Genomic DNA, 15,122 nt, shown 5'->3' with positions numbered 1-15,122 from the left:
TTAGTATGAACTAGTAATGCAATTCTTGCAAATAACCAACATATCAACGGAAAGGAGAGGAGATAATGAATAATTCATAAAAATGAAAAAGAGCTAAATTTATCAGGTGATTAATTCTCAACAAATATTTAGACTAATTTTAAATTAATGTTCATGGATATGAATTCAAACACAGTGAAGTCAGGAAGTTGCAACTAATGTTCCTGTAGTGAAATTAACTCAGGAATGCTTATAGATTTAAACAGTATGTTTTAGATTATATACCACACTTAGGTATTTATACAGATTTACATATGTCTTGAAAATAATTGTGGTTAACAAGCTCTGATAATCATCATTATCTGTTAACCATTTCATCACTGGCTCTCGCTGCGCTCTTCGCGGTGCAATCAGGCTGCAGCCCGCAGAAGTTATGAACTCACAGGGAACCATTGCTGCCACCTTTCCCGGAGGAAGCACCCTGTGCAGAATCTGGGAACTTCGTGGGCAAGAAGCTCCCTCGTGTGGAAATTTATAGTTTTGCAGAAGAAAACAGATGAGTGATGCCAATTTCCTACTCTGACTGGCTTCACGTTGGTGTCATTCTATTAGATTCAGTCCTTTCACTCCTGACTTAATCTAATGCAGATTGCGAGAGCGCGCTAGATTTTTATATTGAACTCCCTCTTTAAATACCTTTGCAATCCTAGATAGAAGTGACTGTTAATGCAGCCAACAGTCTTGGTTCTCCTGCAAACCCACGTTCTTGCACTGGTGTTGAGCTGTGTGTGCCCGAACGCCCAGCTGACTGCAGCGCGGGCTGAGACCAGCAGGCTCCCCTGCTATCTGCCACCGCTGCAACTCCCCGCCGCCCGAAGACCCTGAACAAGCCGAAGACATCTTTGAGCCGACCGCCAGGGAAGTCAATACGAAATAGCGTCTTATTGACCTGCAGGGCTGAATTTGGCTGTGAGTGTCCACATATATACCTTGTAGGTAAGCAATATACGCATCTATTTTTTATATATTGCAACAAGATGATAGTACTGTATTTCTTGCACTTGGTGACTTTGCTGCTTAGCATGTTAGTACAACTTTTTTTTTTTTTTTTTTTTTTTTAAGTGTAATGCTTGCACACGTGTATGAGTATGTTTGAATGCCTCTGTTTCTACCCAGCAGCAGCTTCCGGGACGTATAAGAACAGGTTCAGTCCCTGGATAAAACAAAGCACGTGGGCTGGGATAGCTCTTGCTGGCCAGAGCTTCCTCAGCAGCCTGCTTGACCTTGGTCCCACCCTTCAACATCCTGGTAGAAATTCGGTGCCAATGCCAGCACTTACTCAACTGGAAGCGCCTTCGTCTAAACCACAGCTGTCATAGGAGGGCAGGTATTTATCCTCAGCAAAGATGATGGAGTTCTGCGTGATATTCCTAAAGAAAAGCTAACACGTACTGAGACTTTAAAAATCTGCAGCTCTAGCTAGTAACTCTTTTCTATTAATAGCAACATGTTTCACGTTACAGGAGCTACGTAGACTCTTTACAAATCTCACCTTTCACAACTCCCCCGTGTGCTAGGAGCTCTGCAAAGGAGAGTTCAGTATTCCCCAAAGGGGGACAGATATTCTCTAAAGCAGATTCACGTCCTGAACATCATGTAGAAAGAAAGATGATTGTTGTAATGAAACGGGAATTTTACTTAATCCAGCCACGCAAATACTTTCACACTTGATCACTAGCCAAATTGTAAAGCTATATAATACATAATTCTCATGTTCAGTAGATGGCAGCAACAGTTCATAATTACAATATTTAGCTTTCCACAGATAACAAGCTGTACCCAGGATGCTGATTAAAGACACACACACCTTTAACATCTAATTGATTTCTACCCTTAACTGGAGGATTTTATTTTCTTTGTCTGATATTAACCCTTTGACATATGATGCTGGCTTATCTTGATGGCCTGCAACTTATAGCTGAATTATTGGTGACTGAGAAATTTCATGAGATCTGGTAGATGCATGGGCGGAATTCAGTCTACCACAAAGTGAGCTCTTCTGGTCAGCTCAAAACCTGGTTTTTGTGCCTGGAGCTTCCACGGGTGGACAGAGGAGAAGCCCCAGTCCCAGGGCATTCCCCACCTTCTGCAGGAGCAGAAAGTGCTGTGTCTAAAGAAGACTGCTTTGTGGTGGGATCCCTAGAAATGTGGATTTCTATGGGTAAAATAACTTTGCCCCCATGTCATGTCATCATGGTTCATCACTATGTGCTGTCCTGGGGCAGTGGGATGGAATCCCCCTGTAGTGCCACAAACCCAGATGACACCTATCTGGGAAGGAGCCGGTTTGTCCATGAGAAGGTCAACCAACTTTTATAAGAGAGTGGCAGCACAGTATCTCTTTGAGTCCTGAATCTTTTGGTCATCTAATAATTTGGTGGATGTAAAAGTACTTCTCTTTGTAGACTTTGATGTGCATATTGAAAAATTATCTTTTTGTTCCAGTTGAGTTGTTTTAGGATTAGACAAACCTAGAAATGATCCAAACCACACATTTTCTAATGGAGCTAAGTGGTACCTGTTTGGGGGGAAAAAAACCCCAAACAATTTCCTCCTTCTGACTCTCCTCTTAGTTGTATTGATTTCTTTTCAATTAGAATAGTATGTTCTATGTTAGAATGATACATACTAGTTTAATTCAAAGACTAACTTTAGTTTTTTTTAATGTGCTTTTTTCTTCCCTAAAACTGGCTCCCTTGAGGGGCAAAAAAGACTTTAGTTCCTTAGGGAAAATTACCCCATATCCTGTGAAAGGAGATTTGTTATTTTTTTTTTCTGGAATCTGGGATGTTTTTCTAAACTTGATCCCTCTTTAGGAATAGCTTCCTTAATGACAAGTATTAGCACCTGCCATGAGACAACAGTTTATTAATGATTTGTCAGCATTTTATTACTTTACTCCTCTGAAATGAAGTCAAAACAATTCTTAAGAGACTAATACCTATTTTTTGGAGTGAGACAGCCCAGGCCAGGTACAACTTTCTGCTTCCTTTCTGTACTTGTTAGTATTACACTTACAAAAGCCCACTAACCTTTTACAAAAGAAAGTTTAGAAGGACAGAGACTGTTTGTGCAGTGACGTGCCCCCAAAGTGCATTCACTCCTTTATCCCAAATGACAAGGAATTCCTGCCATTATGAAAAGCAGATCTGCAGGTGACCTCACGCTGTTGTGTATTACCTAGATTACCATTGAAAATTCAACTGAATTCACAATTAGATCTTATTCTCCAGTCTCTTTTGGAAAAACAATACAGACACTTCTCGCCCGTATTCTCACTTTCATGTTCTTCTGGCAAAGGAGTGTGAACATTGCTGCAGGAATCAGAGCCACGATGCCCAGCAGACCTACTTTGAAAGCTACAGATTTCATATTAAACCTTCAGTAATAATGTACACAGGACTATTCAAACCAGTGAACCTCAGGTCTCGCTGATTATTGCAAGGCACATAGTGAAGTTCATGTTGATGGACCGTATTTCCAGTACGGAGTCTGGGGTCAGCTGTGAAGCCATGCAGCACTGGTACTTACACAGCTGGTTTGTCGGTCTTGGTTTTGAAATAAATTTACTTTATTGTATTGCATGGGTTACATTTATCTCCTCCATTTACTACCCTCATTCATGAGGGACAAATACATCAGGCAATCTTGTACAGACCTAAATTCTGTTCTTTCACAGGCTGAGGGTTCAGTTCTGTGTACTTCTTATTACATGGGCTCTGGCACAAAATAGCTTCTAAAATCTGGATATTGGCAAGCAGATAAGCATGGAGACTGCTCAAATGTTTAAAGTGAGCAGTTTGTGTGCTTTTATTTCTAAAGAAACCAACACTTCCCCCATTCATTCCTCAAATAACTATGTAATAAAAAATATTGACAAGAACTCCCGATTTCTCACATAAAATGCTAAGGAGGAGGGAAGTCCCTACTTACCTGAGTGACCTTGTTAATGCTGCTTGTTGTTTATCTAAAGTAGGAGTACTTTCCCGTAGCAGTTGTTAGATTAGGTTTAGCGTGCAATAAAATAAAATAAAAGAGTTTTATGGAAAAATGCAGGAGAGAGCCAAGAGCCATGAGGTGGCACCACGAGAGCCACCCAAGGGTGAGGGCATCTTCTCCTCCAGCCCTCACAGGGAAAGCTGCCCTTCGGGTCTGCGAGGCTGGAAAACAGGGAAGCACACACCACGTATGTTCCATCTTTAGGTTTCTATAGGCCAGTCATAGCACGTCTAATAACATTTTTATTCTGAGTGGTTATTGAGGGAAAATTCTTCCTGTAAGTCATTTCAGCAGCACGTGTTAGCTCGATGTGCTTTTCCACTTTAAGATACTCATTTGAGGGATTTCTTTGCTCTATGCCAACAACATCAGGTAAGCACTCTATTTACACTACTGATTTTTTTAATTTAAAAAACGCCGGCATACAACAAAACCCTACAAGCTACGGTTGGCAGCCATTGCTATTTCTAGAAATACTTGTTTCAGATGAGAGAAATTACCCTGGACACTTCTTTTTTGTTGTTTCAGATGAACACATTTAGAGAAAGAAAATGTCACAGTGCATGTGTAAAGGTCCAGTATTGCTTTGTAAGTCTTGTCTTAGTAATTTATGGATTGTTTGTAGAAACTTGGGGAATTTTTGGACAAGCCTAATGGCTATTATTATTCTATCCATGTGTTACTTCTAAACCCATGAAGAATTATATTTTCCCATCAGGAATCATTTTGGGCAGCTGTCTTTAGTATGTAGGGGCATTATTATTATTAGCCATCACTGAAATAAGAAATGCAGGCTGGGATCAAAATAAGGATCGCTACTAGAAATATCTTGTATGCTTCACTCTTCTAGAATTCAAATAAAAGTTTTGAACAATTTTTTAAAATTACTTCTGGGCCCCATGATGAACCCAAAGTGTCAAAATACTGTTTTATTTAAAACAGAAAAGTCCTATTTGCTTTTCAAATTCAGGGGAGGTATTTTGTCTATTATATGGGATAGTTTGCTGAGTGTATAGGACAGGAGTGGAAAAGATTTTTTTTTTTTTTAATTTGTTTGTTTATTTAGCTTCTCTCCTATCTGTAGTTTCACACAGTTGTAGATTAAGGCTCAGAGCACCTGGGAACTAAAGTAAGAGCCACAAGCGATGCTTTCGCCACCCTTCAGCATTTCCCAGCACCAGGGCAGCAACGCCACACTGGGAACCGTAAGTTTCCCTTGAAAATGTACTGGGCCTGGCTGAGGTGGAGTTAATTTTCCCCAGAGCAGCCCTCACGGTGCTGAGCTTGGTGTCGGCAGCTAGAAGGGCGCTGATAACACAGCGGGGTTTTGGCTGCTGCTGGGCAGTGCTCGCGCAGCACCCAGGCTCTCTCCCACATTCCCCCCTCACCCCTCGGCTGGGGGTGGGCAAGACCTTGTCCCCCCGCTTTGGGAGGGGACCCAGCCAGGACAGCTGACCCGACCTGGCCAAAGGGACGCTCCATACCGTGCGACGTCTGCGCGGCAACAAAGCTAAGGGAAAGGAGGAGGAAGTGGGGGCATCCGTTATTTGCGACATTTGTCTTCCAGAGCCAGCGCTATGTGCACTGCAGCCCGGCTTCCTGCGAGGTGACGGGGCATGGCCTGCTGATGGGAAGTAGAGGACACATCTTCTGTTTTCCTTTGCTTCCACGCACGGCCTCCTTTGCTTTTATTAAACTGCCTTCATCTTGACCCTCGTGGGGTTTTTTCCACCTTATTTTCTCCCCCCGCCCCGCTGGGGAGGCTCGGCGGGCAGCTGGCATCCAGCCAAGGTCACCCCACTGCAGTCCTTCTTGGCGCCCGGTGTGGGACACGAGGAATTCGCCATAAGGGTAGTAACTGGGAGAGGTAACGGGCAACATGTGGACTGAACAATTTCCGATAATGGAATAATCATGGGGAATTTTGGTTGTGAAGGTGGTGAAGGAACAAAAGGTGGAATGTGTGCGAATTGTCCACTTTCGTTCCGTGTTGTGATGACGTTATTTTGATTTTGATGTGAGTGAAGTTTGTGAAGATTGTGTGATGAACGTGGATTTTAATGATAGTCCTTAAATATGCGAGTCACCGAGATGAGGGGTGGAATGTATTGGGCTTGTGTGGCCAGGTTTTGGTAGCGGGGGGGCTGCAGGGGCGGCTTCTGTGAGAAGCTGCCAGAAGCTTCCCCTGTGTCTGACAGAGCCAGTGCCGGCGGCTACTAGATGGACCCGCTGCTGGCCAAGGCCGAGCCCATCAGTGATGGTGGTATCGCCTCTGGACATATCGCCTCTGGAGAGTCAAGGGGAAAAAAGAATCCTGTACACAGCAACTGTGGCCGGAGAGAGGAGTGGAAACCTGTGAGAGGAGCAGCTCTGCAGCCCCCAGCTCGGGGCAGGAGGGCTCCAGGCGCCGCGGCAGAGGGTCCCCGGAAGCCCACGGGGAGGCTGGCTGTGCCCCTGCGGCCATGGAGCTCCACGAGGGAGCAGATCTGCACCCGGGGAGGGCCCCACGCTGGAGCAGGGGGATGCCCGAAGGAGGCCGTGACCCCGTGGGCAGCCCGCGCTGGGGCCGGCTCCTGGCAGGGCCTGTGGCCCCGTGGGGAGAGAGAGGAGCCCCGGCTGGAGCAGGTTTGCTGGCAGGACCTGGGCCCCCACGGGGGCCAGGCTGGAGCAGCCTGTTCCTGAAGGATGGCACCCGTGGGGGGCCCAGGCTGGAGCAGTTCATGAAGAACTGCAGCCTGTGGGAAGGACTCACGTTGGACAAGTTGGTGGAGGACAGTCTCCTGTGGGAGGGACCCTACGCTGGAGCAGGGCAGAGGGTGAGGAGTCCTGCCCTGAGGAGGAAGGAGCGGCAGAGACCAGGTGTGATGAACTGACCACAACCCCCATTCCCCGTCCCCCTGCGCCGCTCGGGGGGAGGAGGGAGGGAAATCGGGAGTGAAGCTGAGCCCGGGAAGAAGGGAGGATGGCGGGACGCTGTTTTAAGGTTTAGTTTTTATTTTCTCATCACCTTCCTCTGATTTGATTGGTAATAAACTAAATTAATTTTCCACAAGACAAGTCTGTTTTGCCCGTGGTGGTAACTGGTGAGTGATCTCGCCCAGCCCTTATCTCACCCCACCAGCCTTCCGTCACATTTTCTCTCCCCTGCCCAGCTGAGGAGGGGAGACAGTGAGCAGCTTTGGGGTACACCTGGCGTCCAGCCAGGCTCAACCCACCACAGAAAATAAGGCTAGGGTTAGACAAGTCCTTGCTGTTTGTGATTCAAGGGAATTTTTTAAATATCAGAATTTAAATCAAGAACTAGATGTGCATTTTAAACTCCTTAGAGTTTGGAACGGTTTTCATTCGATAATACTTTGTTCTGAAACATTTTCATTTAACTGAGCCTACCATATGAGAGCAGCCTCACACCAATGCTCTTAAAATGCAACAGCTCAGGTAAAAACAAGTATAGTGGAAGCCAGGTCAAGCAGGTTATTACTTAAATCAAAAATTTAGTAAATAAATGAATTACATGGTTCCCTGTCAGGAACAGTTTTATCTCTGCCTTTCTTACTGCAGACTATCAAGGGCCTGATATAACATGGTGGCATCTAATACAAATTCCCAGAAAAGTGAAACCCCAACAAGAATTAGTGGTGTAAGATGTATTTCATCCTTCTTCACACAGTGCTGTGGCTATTGTCCCAGAAAAGTCAATATAGTCCCACAGTTTGATTCCTTGCTCCTAATGGAACCTAATAGAAAATTAAGATTTTTTTTTTTTCCTTTCGACGATCTGCAAGACATGTTATTATTGATGTCCTTCATCTACCTGGATGCTCAAATGGTATTGATCATTGTGATACCAGACCAGTACTCACATCGTTAAAAATGCACCCAACGTGAAGCGGTACTAGGCTTGCCGCGGGGGAAAGCTTGAAGAGGTGCATTTGCTTCTTGCTTTGCTGAATAACTGCAAGCAGTGCGCAAGGAAAGAACATGGAAGTTTCGGGGCAATCAGTTAAGCGCAAGAGACACAAAAACTAGGGCTTGGGAGGGCTGCAGCGGCAGGGTGTGTCTTTGGGAACGGCTTTGTTCAGTAACAGCAGAGAAACGCTGACCAATATGTTGACATCAAACATGCCAACAAGCGTGACGCTTAAATAAAGAGCATGTATGTCATCCACAAAAACTTCTGTAAGCCAAAAATGCTTGCTTTTAGCTGCAGTGGTTGGAAGCAGTGGGACATTTTGTCTTGATTTTTGGTTTTGTTCCAAGAGAAAAACTCTCCTCCCATGGGTTCCTTCCACAGGCACCCCCGCTGGGAGACTGTTATCAGAGAGAGGTGTGGTTATATGGCTGGGGCGGCGGGACTGTATGTGGGACCTGACTTCAGACTAACCTGTTTGTATAAGCAGTTGAATAAAATTATTTTTCTCAATTCTTTCAGCCTTTTGTTCAGTCCTCTCTTGGCAGGACTGGGTGTGACGCGTTTCAGGGAACATGATGTTTTAGTTGCACTGTCCCCACCCTGGGTGAGGCCATTGGCCCTGATGTCAGGGAAAGGTGAACATGGAGCTTGGGAAGAATCTGACAGAAACAAATCCCTGCAAAAGCACAGGGTAACTTGTGCCGAAGGAAAGAGCGAGGGTGTCATGGGAACAGAACGAGTAGGGGTGGAGGAGGACACAAGGTGAATAAAATGCTTCTATGAAAAGTAAATGAATGCTTTCAACTAGCTGTGAAGTCTATTAATAGACTTTATATCTTTATGAATATGTGCTGAGTGGAAAAAGTGTGATGGATCCTCACTGCAAAATAAATGTCTGCTTGGTGAAGTCACAGTTACCAAAAGCGCTGCTGAGCTGTTCAAGCTATCATGCTCTCTTACCTTGTACTTCAGGAATAGCACTGATAGAAGATGATTAAGAAGGAAAAATGTTTCAAGAAAATCTGCAGAGATGCAAAATGCTTCACACAGCGTTGATGTGCTTGGCACCATATATATTCATCACTACAAATACGTGTTAGCTTTCTTGGTGAACTTTTTACTCTAAATCACTTACCTGTAGAAACTAAAATAGAAGCCTTTCCTCAAGGAGATATAGCAGATAAAGTTAAAAAAAAAAAAAAAAAGACCTGTACAAAAGAGATCAGACTCCTCTCTTCTCCCACGCTGTCCTGGAAATTAGATTTTCTAAATAGCTTTGTTCAGTTGGTTGTTTATAAAGCAACATCATCTTAACTGCAGTCTTGATTGATGTAGAAGGGTTTAGAGTTCAAACACTACAGTGAAGCGTTAGAACCACAGGGCTTCATTCAAAGCCCAGTGAAATAAAGGTTAGCCTTTGGATCAGGTCATGAAGGCCTTTTGTCACATGAGTCCAGAGTAATTGTATGCAGCTCTACCAGCAAGTATTTTATATTATTAACTGGGAGAAAACAATTGGTGGATGGCATAAAATTTTTGTTCTAGTTCTAAAGCCACAGAAGATACTGAATAATGCTAATATAGATCCACTTAGGCAGAAATCAGATGCATTGAAATTCTGGGAAAAATCATTGAAAGAGAACCGTATAAAATAATTGTAAGTACCAGTGTAAAAGAGGCTTTTACCTTAATTTTGGAGACCTGCTTAAGGAGCATACTTGTTCCAGAAACCTGCAGAGCCTACCTGTGTAGACTTGCAGGCCAACTCATCCCATCCGACTTGAAGAAGCAGCAAGTCCAGGGGGTTGGACCTTCTGTCTCCAGCAGGAGAGAGTGGCCATTTCCCAGGATCGGGGATCCATGGGGCACTAAACCTCCTCCCGCAGCAATGCAGGAGCAGCATGTGCCTCCAGCTGGGGTGGTCCCTTCCAGCAGCAGCCCCCAAACCTGCTGCAGCTGGAAGAGAAACTGCGGTCTTTGGCCAGGAGTTTCCAGCAGGACCTGTCCTTGCACAGGCAGGCTGGATGCATCCTGCTTTCGCCTTGCCAGGAGTGAGACATGGTTAAGGGGAGAGGAGAGGGCACCTCCTCGATCAGTAGCAACCGCAGCTCAATTACATGAAACAATTGAATCAAGGATTGGATGGCAAATACAATTTATAATACCATGTGACACAGCAGCCAGGGAGACATGTCTCCTGGGCTATGCATAAGAAATCTGACAAACTTGATTTGAGAAATAATAGGACTAAATGTGAGTCTCCTGAAGGCTATGCTCAGGATTTCTAAGGAATGGTCCCGGTCTGAGTGCAAGGTTGCGGCTTTGATGGGCAATTTCTTCATGTGTAATTACTCCACATCCAAGGTAATACATATGCGATAAGGGAGCTTGCTGTACCTGACGTTGGTGGCTAGGTCTTCATAGTGAATAGGGTTTATATGTGATCTAAATCTTCTCCATTTTCCTTTTCCTATGTTTTCCTCTTCCCAGTTTCCAAACCTCCCCAAATCCCACAGCTCTCTGCATGAGAAGCAGTGGTGAGTTGCCTCGATTCTTCTTCTAAGTTAACCTGTAAATTCACCTCATAAACTTTTGCAGACATAGTGACCGTTCTGTCTTTACAGCATCTTAATTATCTTCTTGATTAATGAAACCTTCAGTGTCCCCGGTATGTGTTTATCAGATGAGTCTGTTATGAAATGCATTAAGTTGGACTTTATTGGCTTTAATAACATTCTGTTCTCAGCCTGGTTACGTGTTAGGTATTGCACTATACATCCTCAGGTTGATAAAAGAAGCGAGTGCCGGTACGTATCACAGCAAAATCAGAAACAACCCCATTTACAGCTTTTCTTTTATCAGCGGCTCCCTGACAAGCCTCGGGTGCATAATCAAGAACAGCAAAGTTTACAGGCATAATTTTTTCATAACAGTGAATTCAAAACCGATGCTGGTATCCAAAAGACTAAAATATTACAAAGCAAAGCAGATGTGGGCCTGGGTGCTGCCAGGCATTGTTTGCTGTGCTAGGGCAGAGGTGGGGCTGGGAGTGGGCGCGCTGGAGGACGGGCAAAGGGAGCGGAGAGGACTCAAGATCCCCCGTTCACGAGGGTGACGGGCTGCTGCTTACCGCCTTTTTCCTTTTACGTACCTTTTAAAAAGGGAGATTTCAATTCAAGGCCCCCGGTGTGCCAACATAACCCACTTTACGTGACTCCAGCTGCGCAGCAACGCCGGGTCTAGAGGAAGCTGGCCGGCGCATCGCGCCCACGCACGTTCCCTGCTCCTCCGGGAAACCGGAGGGAGGGGAGTGTGGAAGGACTACGAGCACGTCATTGCTGCTGTATGATCTCATGTTGCCTGCAAGAGCGCTTAAATGAAAGAACCTGGCTTTGCAAAAAACTTTAAAAAAACACTAACAAACCAACCCAAACACCCCCCAGCCCCACCAAACCCAGACAATCTAAGCAGCCTGGAAATCCAAAGTGCCAGCTTCGACACACGGAGCCAACATCTGCAGGATGGGGTGTGTGGAACTGGCCTGAGCTGGCTTTCCTGTTGTATTGTATAAATTAAGCCAGTACTCATTAGGCTTTTTAGGAAAAAAAATCATGTCTATGAAAATGTTGCCTAGAAATATCTATTTGCAGTATCAGTATCCCTTTCGCAGAAAACAGGATTTACAGAAGCTGCATTTTAAACTCTTGGTATCACAGTTAATCCTAAACTGTAATGGCCTATTTCTTTATGTCGAGTTGTTCTTTTCCTCCCTATATCCTGGTTTCTGACTCTAAAGCGGCTTATGCCGGTTCATCTGCAGTGCTGACATTCAAAAATGGGTATGACTGGCAGCAGTAAAACTTTATTTAGCCTCCTTCTCAGTCTAAGAAAGAAATTGTTTTGGCACAAAAACATTTAGTAGCAAAATCAAATATGTATTGTTTCTGTTGTTGTTTAGTTGTTGTTTTCCCCTTGTGTTCAAATATCTTGAGGGAAGACTGATGATGGCCGACAGTTCAGTGTGGGAATTGCTTTTCTTGTTTAAATGGTAAGCACAATTGTTAGTGACAGCCTGAGGGGACATGTTGCTAGTCAGTATATGTAAAAATATAAGGACTGCTGCTTTATGGGGTTTGGAACTCTTAACTGTACAATCCTGCTATCTGGATGCTGAATTAACAAATATAGTACAATACTAAAACCATTTTCACACCGTTTCCCTCTCAAAGGAGAACCTAAAACTCATTTGTTAGGCTGCAGGCTTGATGACTGACTTGACATTGTTAAATGAAATCAAATAAGCTAACAGTCCTGTTACCACAGTTACAGATCTTTAATACAGAGATAATGTGTTAGCTGCCTCTTCTGGTTTCATTAATACTTTTTTTATTATCTTAGCGAAGGCCTAATTACTGAACCAAAAAGTGCGCTACACTGGGACTTGGGAGATGTTGGATGCCTGTCAGCTCTTTGCACGGCGGAATCCATTTGCCCCAGTTCCACGTCAAAGAAATAATAATAATAGTAATTTATCTGCTTTAAAAAATGTTTGGATTTAAACTGCCTTTTATTACACGTACATCCTGTCTGACACACTGGTGGTGGTCTGATATTAGACTCGTCATGTTTTATCAAAACGTGGATCTTGCCTATTGGAACATGGCATTATTTGCCAATCTGCTTTCAACACTGCTACTAGTTTGGATACAAGTAGTATAAATACAAAGAGGAAAGCAATTTATTGATTATGGGTAAGGTTCCCAAAATGTCGATAATTGGGGGTGGGGGGACTACGGTTAGCCTTTTAAAACCCAGACTCTCCCAGCAAGTCCTAAGGATTGTGAAAATCCTGTAATTTAAAAGGGCGTTTTGTGTGACTGTAAATTGTGTGGTCTTTGCCAGCAGTGACAGTGCAGAGCAGCCAATATTGCCATCTCTGGTACGGTCAGGATCTACCACTCCTTCTGTATTCACCAAAATATTCAGTTTTGCCCCGTCATCCCCGGATGAGAATGCTGACTCCCATTTACCCCATCCTGCCTTGTCCCTGCAGCAGTTTCCACGCAGAGGGATGGAAGGATTTGACAATGCAGATGTCCAAGCGCTGCTTGGCAGACCCGAAATCTTAGGTGAGAAGCTGAAAGACCTGGACTCGGTCAGTACCTTTTCCGTTCCTCTGCATATGCAGTCTGAGTGACACCAGCCCTTCACAGCTCTGAGGGATGGGAGACTGGAGAGAAAAAAAAGTATCCTTGGCTGGGGGGTATTGTGCCTCGAACCTCTGCCTTTTCTTTATTTAAGACAACAACTACTCACAGCTAATCTTCCTCTGCATCTGCCAAGGCTGCTCGTTGTGCTGTGTTTGCTTTCCCAGACCATAAATGCTGGAGAATTGAGTTTGTGTCTTCTGCGGGATTAAGTTCACAGGCACAAAAGGCAAACCTGCCAGCAATCGCTGTTATTTCCTGCGGCACGCAAACAGTGTCTTGCTTGAGGATAAATGCAGTCATACCCAGTTTGAGCTGCACAAAGGCTATTTGCTTGTTGTGTACAGCCATGAGCGAATTTCCCCCCGTGTTCCAGGGCAAACACCCTCCTGCCTGAGCACTAAGGGAAACAGGGCTGTTCAGGCGATGTCAGGAAGAAAGATAACAGCTCCTTTGGTCAACACAACTCCACCCAGCACATCAGGTTACTGAGACCTCTGTGTCAGAAGCTGGTTGAAGGAACTGATCCCATTTCTGGTGTAGGGTACCATGGGATCAGACACGGTGCTGGAGTCGGGGGGATGAGAGGCTAAAGAAGTAGTAAGTAATATTCTGAATATGCAGACCATAAGCAATGTACCTAGAAAATGGAGTCAACAATCCACAAATAATTTTTCTTTCCAGTTAAACATGCTAAACCTAAAGAACAAATTACTAGAAGCATGATCCCTTTCTCACTTCTCTTGAAGCAATTCCAACTTCTCTTCCAAATGTTTAAGGGGTTCCCCTACAGCACTGATCAAATCTGCTTACTGGGGAAAATAAAAAGGTACGGAGCATTTCAACCCACTGATCTAACAGAAAAGCACTGACTGCCAGTCATAACGTTAGTGATCCTAGTTGGATAGGAAAAGAAGTGGAGCATTATTTGATGTGTCAAAGACCGATAATTTACTTTGTATTGTGTGAATCATGGCATCTTTTTTTCTGCCACTGCAGGTGAATAGCTTTTTCCTACCGATAAATGTCTGAAAGCAAGAGGAAGAGATACACTGCTATTTCTGTTCTCTTTGATAAGACAAAATATCCTCATGTAAGAAATAACATTCATCTCTGTGTCAAAAAGTCATGTTTGCTGTGCAATAGAATTTAAATTTCTGGGTATAAGTCTGAACTGAGATAAATATAACTGTTTCATTCCTGTTAAAAAGGAGAGGTAGTATCAAATACTACCACGTATTTCTAATTTCCCAACCATGACAAAACAATTCTATACCTATTTCTTAAAACCTATTTCTTGGTGTCTGGTATTAATCCTCTTAGCGGACTCAATGCAGATGTGTGGAAAAATGCTAGTCAGCTTTAGATTAGATTCTTATGTACCCAAGGAAACTAGCAAAATAAAATCTCCAAATCCTTGTCATATCCGGTGTCTAGGCTAGAATAATAGGGTTTTTTTGTTTATGGAAAGTTGAATATTGAAATAGAGGCCACTTTGGGGAGTTAGAAGAGAAAGGCTACAGAGTATATAAGGCTACAAAGTGACCTGCAGTTACTAATTTGTTTTCTTTATTAAGGATTCAAATTTAATTCCCAGTCTTGGGATTCATGCATGCACAAATTACTGTGATCAGATTTCTCTGGTTTAGATTAAGTACAGCTTACTTTGCAGAGGCTTACATGGACACCAGCAGCACCAGTGTAGACTAGGTGAGTGTGCAGAAAAGGACGCAGAAGGTCAGTTCACCAATGCTGTAGTCGGGACATGGGCCACGTTGCTCCAAGTGCTTTCTTTCCCAAAGAATTCAGTATTTGTTTGTTCTTGTTGCTGTAACTACGGGGTCCACATGAATATATTTCCCACCCACCGAGATGGTGCCTTATAAGCAAGGTAAAATTGTTTCAAACACAATTTTGTTTTAGTTACTGCTGAGCAGTGCTTACACAGAGTCAGGGCCTTTTCT

The sequence above is a fragment of the Phaethon aethereus genome (assembly GCF_964289735.1).
Source record: "Phaethon aethereus genome assembly, chromosome: 9".
In the NCBI taxonomy this organism is placed as follows: domain Eukaryota; kingdom Metazoa; phylum Chordata; class Aves; order Phaethontiformes; family Phaethontidae; genus Phaethon; species Phaethon aethereus.
This window is presented reverse-complemented; position numbering follows the sequence as displayed.